The sequence below is a fragment of the Trematomus bernacchii genome, unplaced genomic scaffold, assembly GCF_902827165.1.
Source record: "Trematomus bernacchii unplaced genomic scaffold, fTreBer1.1, whole genome shotgun sequence".
NCBI classification, from domain to species: Eukaryota; Metazoa; Chordata; class Actinopteri; order Perciformes; family Nototheniidae; genus Trematomus; species Trematomus bernacchii.
Window position 1 is genome coordinate 19,006,606 of NW_022987973.1, and position 9,935 is coordinate 19,016,540.

The following is a 9,935-nucleotide window of genomic DNA, read 5'->3' on the forward strand; positions in this document are numbered from 1 at the left end:
GTGTGGCTGACAGTGACAAAGTGAGTGGTGCTCCACATCATCCTCTGCCTGTCCACACATATCAATCATGTAATTATGTGCTGAGACAGGACGGACAGGCTTGTGAGTGGTGACTCATTTCAAGAGAGGAACAATAAAGAAAAGACAAGAAGCTATTCAGTTAAGTGTCTAGTGTGTAAGTAACTACTGTACAACCACAACTTCCAAACAGGATGAAACCACAAAGGAACTCTGAGGGTGAAGAGCACTGCCATGTCAAATGGTGGTCAGGTGGACCAATTGTAGGAGAACATGGATGCTACAAAAGAACATCACATTGATAAAATATCTGTTTTCAATTTGTAATTCTGACTTAAAGATCTCCGATCATGCTATTTCTAGGCATATATTATGGATCTCAGATAAAAATATATAAAAAACATGTCTATGATGTGTTTTGCTCAAAATACCAAACAGATCATGCATTTTAGACATCTCTCATATCCCTCTATTACAGCCCTGTTAGAGAATGGCTGATTCTGGGTCCTTTTAAAAAAAAAAAGAGGAGGGGGAGCTTGTGCCTGCTCAGAATTCTACGAGATACAGCTAAATGCTGCCGTGATTAAATGCCATACCATGTTCCAAACCACATCAAGGATTATTTCTGAAACAGTATAATGCTTTTCTCTTGCGGGTTTACCACAAGGTGAGTTCCTTTTTTTTTTATTTCCTGCTTTTTTACACATACTCTCTCCAGTACAGGTTAGCTCTGAGTGTTAGCGATGCTTGCTAATGTAAACAAAGAACATATTACTTCCAAAACACGTCAGGCATTGTTTCTGATAGCAACGTTTCTGATAGGGCCATGGGTCCACATTTCCGATATTACGTCATATCGGACGCAAATCTGGATCAGCTCCGTTGTACCCCCATTTTTAGAGATTTGGGTACGGAGGAAAAGTTTTGTTTTCTGACACTTTGTGAGTTCCCTGACAGACAGGGGACACATATGTATGTATAAAGGACATTAAAAAGTGCATTTTGCATGATAGGAGACCTTTAAGGGGGGAAAGCAGCATAAATACCCAGTCTTGCAATGTAAGCAAGTGATTTTTGTATCTGCCCTGTGATTCAGACCCACTCCAAAATGTAATGGTTTCATTCTTGGCCCATGCGACCACCCAGTTTTATGAAAATAAGACGGGGGCATAACACAACAATATTCACGAAACTGTGTCTCAGGGCTTCTTAACATTTAACAACCTATTAACCTGTTAAGTCCCAAGCCTGTTTTTCAGCAATGATACACCTGTGAGTTGAATGTAGAAAAGTCAGAATCAATATAGATGTTTTTATTTTAAAGTAAATTCAGATTGAACATAGTAAAAAAATATAAATTATAGTTTCCGTCCAAAAATAAACCATTACTTATAGTGAAAACCCCCCTTGAATGATGGGTTAGTAGCCATAAAGCTTTAGGAATCCAAACTATAACATATAATAAGTACCCTGTATCAAGATTGATGCAAAACAAGTGAAATTTGACCTTTTTAGAGAGGTTTAGAAAAACCCACCTCTGGGGTCATTTGGGTGGATTTGCCCTATCTCTGGAACCCATCGGTCGATTTTGGTGATTGACACCTCTTTTGAACCGTTAGAGCCAATAGAATCGAGACGGAGTTCCTAAAATCCACATTACCATTGGTGAATGAGAGTGATGCGCAAAAACCGGAAGCTGGGTTACGCTCTATAGAAAACTACGCTTTTTGCCATAAATATGATGATGGATTATCAGTAATCATTTCAAAGTGACACAGAGACATTGGACTAAACCTTCAGCAGCGTTTATATGCGTTTTAATGCCATTGAACACAACTTTTGATCAGAAAACAGCAAAGGTAAGACGTATTTGCCGTTTTGGCCCCGTAAAGTGAAGTTGTGTGTTGCTTGCCTTCGCTGCCGCGAGTTTTGGTCGCACAGTTTGTGCAGATCCGATGAAGTATAACATATTTCTACCGTGAGTTATGTGCTAAGTGCGTTAGCACTCTTTCGCTTAGTGCTAAGTCAGACGCTCTGCGTTAGAGTTGTGTTTTGTTTAGGTAAAAATGCTTCATATCGTCAGTTAGCTGAGTCTCTTCCCGTTAAGTGGGTATGACACATTCGTCATATTTTGACATTGTTACGTTTTTGTTCTACAGCACACGGAATTTGATTATTATTCACTTTTAATAAATAAATTCCCACAACAGTTACTGACTTATCAGTCTTTGAATGTCGGTGATGTCCCAGGAACACCACATATTCAGCACCATGGACAGTGGTCATGAAAAAAACACAACAAATAAATAAGACTTTAAAATAAGCCTACTTTAACCCACACATAAACTACAGTGTGTTATTATTATAATCCATGGGGAATGATAAACATTCCTGTCCCTTTATGTTTTTGTTTTAGGCCTAACCGATACAGTGCCTATTCCGACATATTTGTCAGTGTCTTGCATCCACTGGGGGAAATGTAAACCCTTTTATATGAAACTGCAGTTAATGCAAATAAGGGTCTGCTGTATTTCATTTCAGAGGACGATCACCATATCATTAAATGATTGAACTGATCACAGCTGATGTGGTGCATCTTTTGTACGATTATTATGTGTTGACAATGTTGCTGCTGTTATAACAGGGTGACTGTTCCTAAATGGGGGATTGATTTTGTCTAATATCTTTCTTGAAAATAGAAAGAATGTTTTACCAAAGAACATCCCCAATCAATGTCTTGTCAGTAACAAAGTACAATTTATAACATACTTATATATGTTCTGTACACTTTTGGTGTAAGTGATCGACTGAATCCATTACCTTAAAACTGCTTCACTCCTGCTACACTTTCACACAGCAGTCCAACACCAGCAGACCCTCACTAACAAACAGCGGCAGCTAATACTCCCTCGGCCTGCTAACGAGCACCCCTATCACTCCTTCCGTGTAAACCCCTGAAGCCCCCACCCATTAGTGGTGACCCTGCCGACAGAGCACCCAGTGTTTTGAAGGACAGGAGGCAGAGGCCAGAGTCTCCCAGACCAAAGCCTGGATTAGTTACTAATCCTTAGAGGTATTTCTCTCTCCCCTGCCACCCCCTGCTTTTCAGGAATCTGCTTGCTGCAGGACTTAAATAATAGAGGAAAGGGAGTAGTTCACAGAGATGTGGGAGTCTGCAGAGGAAGGCATGGGAGTCAAGACCGGTTAATGAAAATATTGCTGAATCACAGAGGAAACCTTTGGTGTAGCATCTGACTCATTTTACAGAACTCTTCCGAAGGCGAATTACTTCACTGTCGTGACATTTTAATCCTAGCATTAGGAGGACTAGCCTTCATAATATTGTAAGGGAAAAAAGGTTCTATTTTGAAAGTGAGAAATATTAAAAAGTGGGAATTTTCTTAACTCAATGCTCGAATCAAAGGCCAAATGTCACATATAACACGTCTGTAAAATTGAAAACCTCCCAAGAAACCCCATTGCGGGAAGAGCATCAAATGGGGATCCTTCTCCCAGGATGGACAGATGTGCAATATATGTCACGTGTATGGATTAAAGGGGTCCTATTGTGCTCATTTTCAGGTTTCAAAATTGTAATTTATGCCTCAAAGAGTACAGCCTGTGCTGCAGCACCTCTTTTCACCCTCTGTCTGAAACCAGAGCCCAGTTTGATCTGATTGGTGAGCTGTCCGGATCTGTTGTGATTGCTAAATCGATCAGAGATGTCCCGCCGCCTATCACATACAATGTGTTAGAGCGCTAGCCAATAGAATCTTGCATGTTATATAGTGATGTCACTGTTACGGAAGTAAACAAAGGAGTCCAATTGAGGTGTTTCAGGCAGGGGGGGAGTGTGTGGGAGAGAAACTCCCTCTGGGGTGAACTTCAGGACTAAAGACGTTTGCAGACCAGAGGGGCCACATGTCCTCTTTAAAAACAAATTGAACCTTTAAAATAAACAATGACTTGCCTTAAATATATATGTAACATGTTTCAAAAAGTAAACGTTCTGAACGCCTGGTTATTGTAGTTGACTAACTGTGGATGAGAGATCCATCCCCCTAGCCTAGAGTATTCCCAGTTACACTGAATGTGTTTGTATGTGTAATAGTCTACTTTACTCTGACTATGATAAACCTGTGCACTAGACTCATATATTGCCTAAATAATTGCATACCCGTCATTAGCTGCGTATATATCATCGCTCCTTGTGAACATGGTCAAAGCATGTAAAAATAATCACATTCCTTTGATCTTTAAATTTGGTTGCAGACCTATTCTCTGGTGAATTTATATTCCATTATACTAGCATATCAGTTCTTTATGTATGCCAGTTTTCACTCTTTCCTTTTCATGTTTATTAGCTTCACACAAGCTGTGATTGACAGCCTCTGATGAGGGCACGATAATGACAATCATCATCACATAACCATCGCACTAATTACCGTGTCATAATCACTGCCATCAAGGAATTTAACGCTGAGTCTTCATTTGCAGAGGGTGAAATATTCATGCTCTTCTGGTGGAAGTTGAGCAGCCTGAATTTCTAAATGATTACGCTATAAAATCTCAGGAGGGACGTGCAAAGGGGGCGAATGCAGTTCCAATCCGTAATTCTGTTTTTGTTTTATCTAAGTATAGAGCCTGTTAAAATGGGGCACAGACTATTTGCAAGTAGACCATGTAATGGCACAGTGCTCATCTTCGTATATGCTGTACGTTTGGTCAAAATAAATCAAAGGGAATATGCGTCAGAAGGAAATCTCAATTGTTCTGTTGTCAGAAAGACTATAGCTGTTTATTTGTTTGCGGGGCCTCTCCTCTTTTGCCAGTTCCTCTGTTTCCCCAGTAGAGCAGATTGGATTATACTGAGCAGAGGCAGCAGAATTAGTGTTGGATCGCTGCGTCGCATACGCTCCCCAAGGAGAAATGGTCTTAAAGAAAGAGTGTGTGAGGGAGGGGAAGAGAGAAAGAGAGTGCAGATGGCTGAGTTACTCAATGTTTGAACATCCATGGATAGTAGTGGGGGGGGGCTCATTGTTGATTTGTTGACTCGTAATAACCACATTCACATCTCTTAAAGCCAAATGTCATGCTTTGGTGGGTGGATGATGTGCAATGGCCTTGCGTGTAACTTCGTATTGGCAATGATAGTGTAGATCCAGAAGAGGATGATCTTATGGCGCATTTCCATTGCAGCGCGTAGCTCGCTTTAAGCGTGCCGTGTCGTGCCGTCCCCTTTTTTGGTTGTGCTTCCACTAGGCCTCGTTCCGGCGCGGCACGGCGCGGGGCCACTTTTTCCCCTCTTTTCTGGCCCTAGAAAATTGTGGTTCTATCGGGGCCAACAAACAGGGCTGAGTCGGGCTGAGTATGCTAAACTAGAGAGAGGAGCGCTGGCAAGAGGGCTAGAACTACAACAAGATGGACATATTTGACCGTGATTTAATTGTAATACACGTTTCAAAATGATGCCGAAGTAACAACATACTGATACCGGTTAGTAAAAACCATGAATTAATGCTTTGTCAAGTCTGCAGACAGACGGCAGGCGAAAAACCTTTTAAAATTCGTGTTTTTCTAGATGGAGATTGGCTAAGCTAACGCAGTATATGCCCCGACCGTCCACACTCACAACAACGGCCTATACAGACATAAATAAAGCAGCGACTGTATTCACCATGACACAGGCAGTCTGTGGTGTGTACTTGTTTAACTTTTGTCGAGTTTCTGAACATATATAAGGAGCTGTGAGCTCCGAGTGCTCACAGCTAACGGCTGTGTTGTGTTTCTGGATTTCTCATTGAAGATGACATTACGGCTCCGCCTACACTGCGTTACTATAGTAACTACCCCAGTTCCTAAACTGTAATGGAAGCGCAGCATGAAGTGAGTCGGCCCTGTTAAGGCCCAACGCGGCCAAGCCGTACCGAGCCGTACCGAGTGTGGCCGAGGCCGACCGTGTAGTGGAAATGCGCCATAAATGTCATGGTATGGAGAGACGATTTCCCGTATTACATTTTTAAAGAACCCAAGGCTCTGCAAGGGACTCTCATGCAATGTAAAAGGCAGCAAGGCAGCTGTTTATTGCAGCTAATACAATTATGTTTAACTATTATGAGTTTAATGTAGTCCTTGTCCTCAAATCTATGGGTATTTTTGTAAACATAGCTTTATCTTTGCCTTACGTACATAAACAAACAGTGTTTTGAGTCAATGAAAACTGCACATTTCTAAGATTTTAAGAAACTCTGCTTTTTATTGTAGAAATGTGTGTGGAAAACGACATGAATTTGTCTTGTAGCATTAGAATGTGCGCCCTATGTGAGGCATTACTAATGAGGTGACATGTTGTGCAACAGTGGCGTAAATACCTCTGAATGGTAGACTTGGCCAATTAACCTTCCTGCACGGGTCACTGATACATCCAACCAACCCACAACACAGGAGGCCAACTATGTCTGTGTGTGTGTGTGTGTGTGTGTGTGTGTGTGTGTGTGTGTGTGTGTGTGTGTGTGTGTGTGTGTGTGTGTGTGTGTGTGTGTGTGTGTGTGTGTGTGTGTGTGTGTGTGTGTGTGTGTGTGTGTTTAGACCAACTGACCACTGGCTTTGAAAGTGCATGAATTGTGTTTTTTTCTCCTTCTGCTGGACATCATTTATTTATAAATCCTGCTTGTATGGACATCATTCTGTTCAATAACAAATGAGAAATACTCTCGTATGTTTGACCTACGCCTTACATGCTTTTAAAGCAAATGAATGGCAAAAGTCTTGGGATGAGGTGTTCAACAATCATATGGGGTTAACATCTCCGTATCCTTATACCTGTGAGCCCTACAGTGTACATTGAGAAGATGCATTTCCCTTCTTGTGCCTGATAACATTGCTACCAGCACTTTCCTGGCTTACAGCCCTCACAACATCTGATTAATGCCTGACCACTTGGCCCTCTCCTCTTCCTCCATGTGCACTTCGCTTCCACTGCTGTTATTAATAGTGGGGGCATACTGCAGTTGTGTTGTGGCAAAGAGATTATGCGGCTTGCAGTGGCCCACCTGCTGACCCAAGGTGCCCTACCTCCGACTATCTAGACAGTGTTCCGATTGCAGTGTTTATACAAAACAGGATAAGGCAGACGCACAATGACCGAGACGAGATCTATTGATTATTTTGTCTGATTTCTATGCCCTCCCAAAGCCTGTTTAAGTGTTACTGTAACAAAGGTATGTAAAGTGTTCTTGATGTATCAAGATTGACTTACTTCTTACATGCGGTCAACAAAATTGCCAATTTTTCCTTAGAATTAGAGAAGAGTTGGCTTCTACCAGTTTTACAACTCAGCTGGTAAACGTCATAAATCTACAACTTGGGAGTACTTATCATAACAACAGCTGGCCCTTGCACACACATGGCAGACTGATGAGTTTAGCAATGCATGGCAACAACGCCCCCAGATATAATTGCTGTAAGGAACAAGGTGGCCAGACAAGAATTGTGTTGTGATTAACTTTGATGCATAGTGTAAGACTCAATAAATTGCAATTGTTTTTAAACAGCAGGCATAATCATTTTTATATTGTGTTTTCAGTGACTAAAACAATGCCTTCAATAAGATAGGGAAAGTAAAAAATATTATGAGCATGAAAGTGTTGGTCTATTACAGCCTTAAATTGATAATCCAAAAATCCAAATTTGAATTAAATCTGCATTAAGAATGTATATTTGGAATCTTTTGTATCTTCTCTTATCTAGCTTTGTCTACTTTGTTACGTGCCGTAGTGGGTGCTGGTGTTTGTGTGTGTGTGTGTGTGTGGTTGCGTTCGAATACTCCAAAAAAACAGCTCCTAAGTTCTAACCCTATCGTCTATTCCTTGACCTCGGAGTGAAACGTCATGGGGTTAAGGGATAGTGGATAGGAGAATTCAAAAGGATTTAGGAGAAGAGACTGCGGCACTTTAGAGAATCCGACTGCACTTTCACTATCCGACGTGTTTATGATGCGCCAGCGGAGGTCATAAATGTGCGCCTGCTGCTGTGGGGAAACTATGGAAACTACAGTTTTCTATACAGCGGACTACAACATGGATGTTTAATAAGAACGAGGGACTACTGTAAACTCATCTAGAGACTCTGCACCGTGCTCTGATGCTGTTGTTTTATGCTTTATGAACAGGGACAACAGAGAAACATATTCTTCATGACCAAAGTTGGAATTGAAATAAAAAAGGAAAGTGAAACTTATGCTCGTCACCCTCTCCCTCCGGTCCACATTAATACAAATGATCCCAATACGTATGATTGTATGAAAAGATCTTAAAATCAATACAAATGTATTTATTATAAACGTTAGTCCTTAACATCTATCACTGTGTATATCACCATTCAAACATCTTTTAAAAGTTGAACAAACCCCACACAGCTCAGTAAAGACTGTGAAATGTTGACTTTATTTGATCATTTCAGTAAAAACTAACGTTCATATTTCTCTTTTTGATTATAATACTGATGAACGTTCAAAACAAAGCACTTTGGCAACTTACCACATACGTTTTAAATTGCTTAATAAGCACCGTAACTTTATACCGATATCATTTCTCGTTCATAATCGGTTGTTTCCGTGAACGGCCGACTGTTGTGTGACGGCAAATGCTGCGGCCGCAAGGCATTGTGGGGCAGCATTTTCTCCTCTCCTTTCGGTTAGGGAGGTCCAGTGGTTCCTAGGCTAAAGGAGGTTATAAAGGAAGTTTGAAACCTCCTTTCCTTTTAATTTAGAGAATTCGAACGGCACTTATCATGGCTGCCACTGAGGGACTTCCGGGTCATTTCACTCCGTTAGGAAGGTTCCTAAGCTAAATGGACTATTCGAATGCAACCTGTGTCTTTCTCTCTCTCCCTCTATATTGTCTCCAGGTGCAGCTTCTCCTCCAGGTGCTCCTAATCACCAATCAGGGCCTCCATAAAGGACCCTGAGAAAAGCTGCAGTCGGTCTCTCCTTCTCCTCTGGCTGCAGCATGGTGTCTATGTCTCTGTGTGGGACCTGTATATATGTGTATCTTAGTTTGCTTTGCAAGTTGGCTGGTGAGCCCTTTTTCTTTTGTTCCATTAAAACCTTGCTTCCGTATACAGTTTCCTCTCCTTTTTCTCTCGCCCGGTCATTTTATATGTTGTTACTTCCCTCTGGTTCCCCTAGCCCAGTAGGGAACGTAACAACTTCAGTGGGTGAATTCCAACATCTTTCAGACAGCTTGCCAGGACATGCAGTTGGGTTTAATGTGTAGGTTGAGACAGCGGCAGAGGCAGAGGTAAACATGGTGAGTTTCTTTCTGAGGAAAAGTGAGTCCCACCTGTACTGAACACATGTCTTGTGGCAGCTGCAATGCAGTTGGGTCTATTGAGGTTACTGTCAGTGAAAGAACTCGCATCTCTGCCTCTTCAAAAGTGGATTTCTGCCTTTATGATTGTTCAACGTGGGTGCAAAGTGTTCTTTTCTTGAGAGCGGCACATGGTCTGTGGAACTGGCAGAGTAGCTGACATCTATTTGATATACTGCATTACATGTCTAAAATGGTCCTTCTTTGAAAAAAACTCAACGAGAGTGAGAAAACATATTCTGCCATAGAAAATTGCATCCAGGGGGTACAGAAATTGGGTTTTAGAGTGACATTGTATTCCAAAATAAAATGAGCACAATTGTAAAATATTTGTTATGATCGGCTGATGATGGTCCCTCATAATACCACTCAAACACTGCAGAGAAGGAAACGCTTCATTTATTGATAAAACGTGTTAGGACTACTAGTTTAAAATCACAAGTAATTATTTGGTTCCGTTTGGTTAGTCAGGTGGGTACACTCATATTTATGTTCAAGTGTCCTAGAGCAGTTTGTCAGGAATTATATAATAAAACTGATTGTAAGAAT

At 41.2% G+C, this 9,935-nt stretch overlaps 1 protein-coding gene across 1 annotated transcript in view; it reads left to right on the forward strand.

Moving 5' to 3' along the window:
• chst1 (carbohydrate (keratan sulfate Gal-6) sulfotransferase 1) overlaps positions 1-9,095 on the forward strand; it is a 30,219-nt gene extending 21,124 nt beyond the window's left edge. The window contains exon 2 of the transcript XR_004554779.1: positions 8,926-9,095. The gene's annotated coding sequence lies outside the window, so the exon portion shown is untranslated. The remainder of the gene's footprint in view (positions 1-8,925) is intronic.
• Positions 9,096-9,935: the final 840 nt, after the last annotated feature.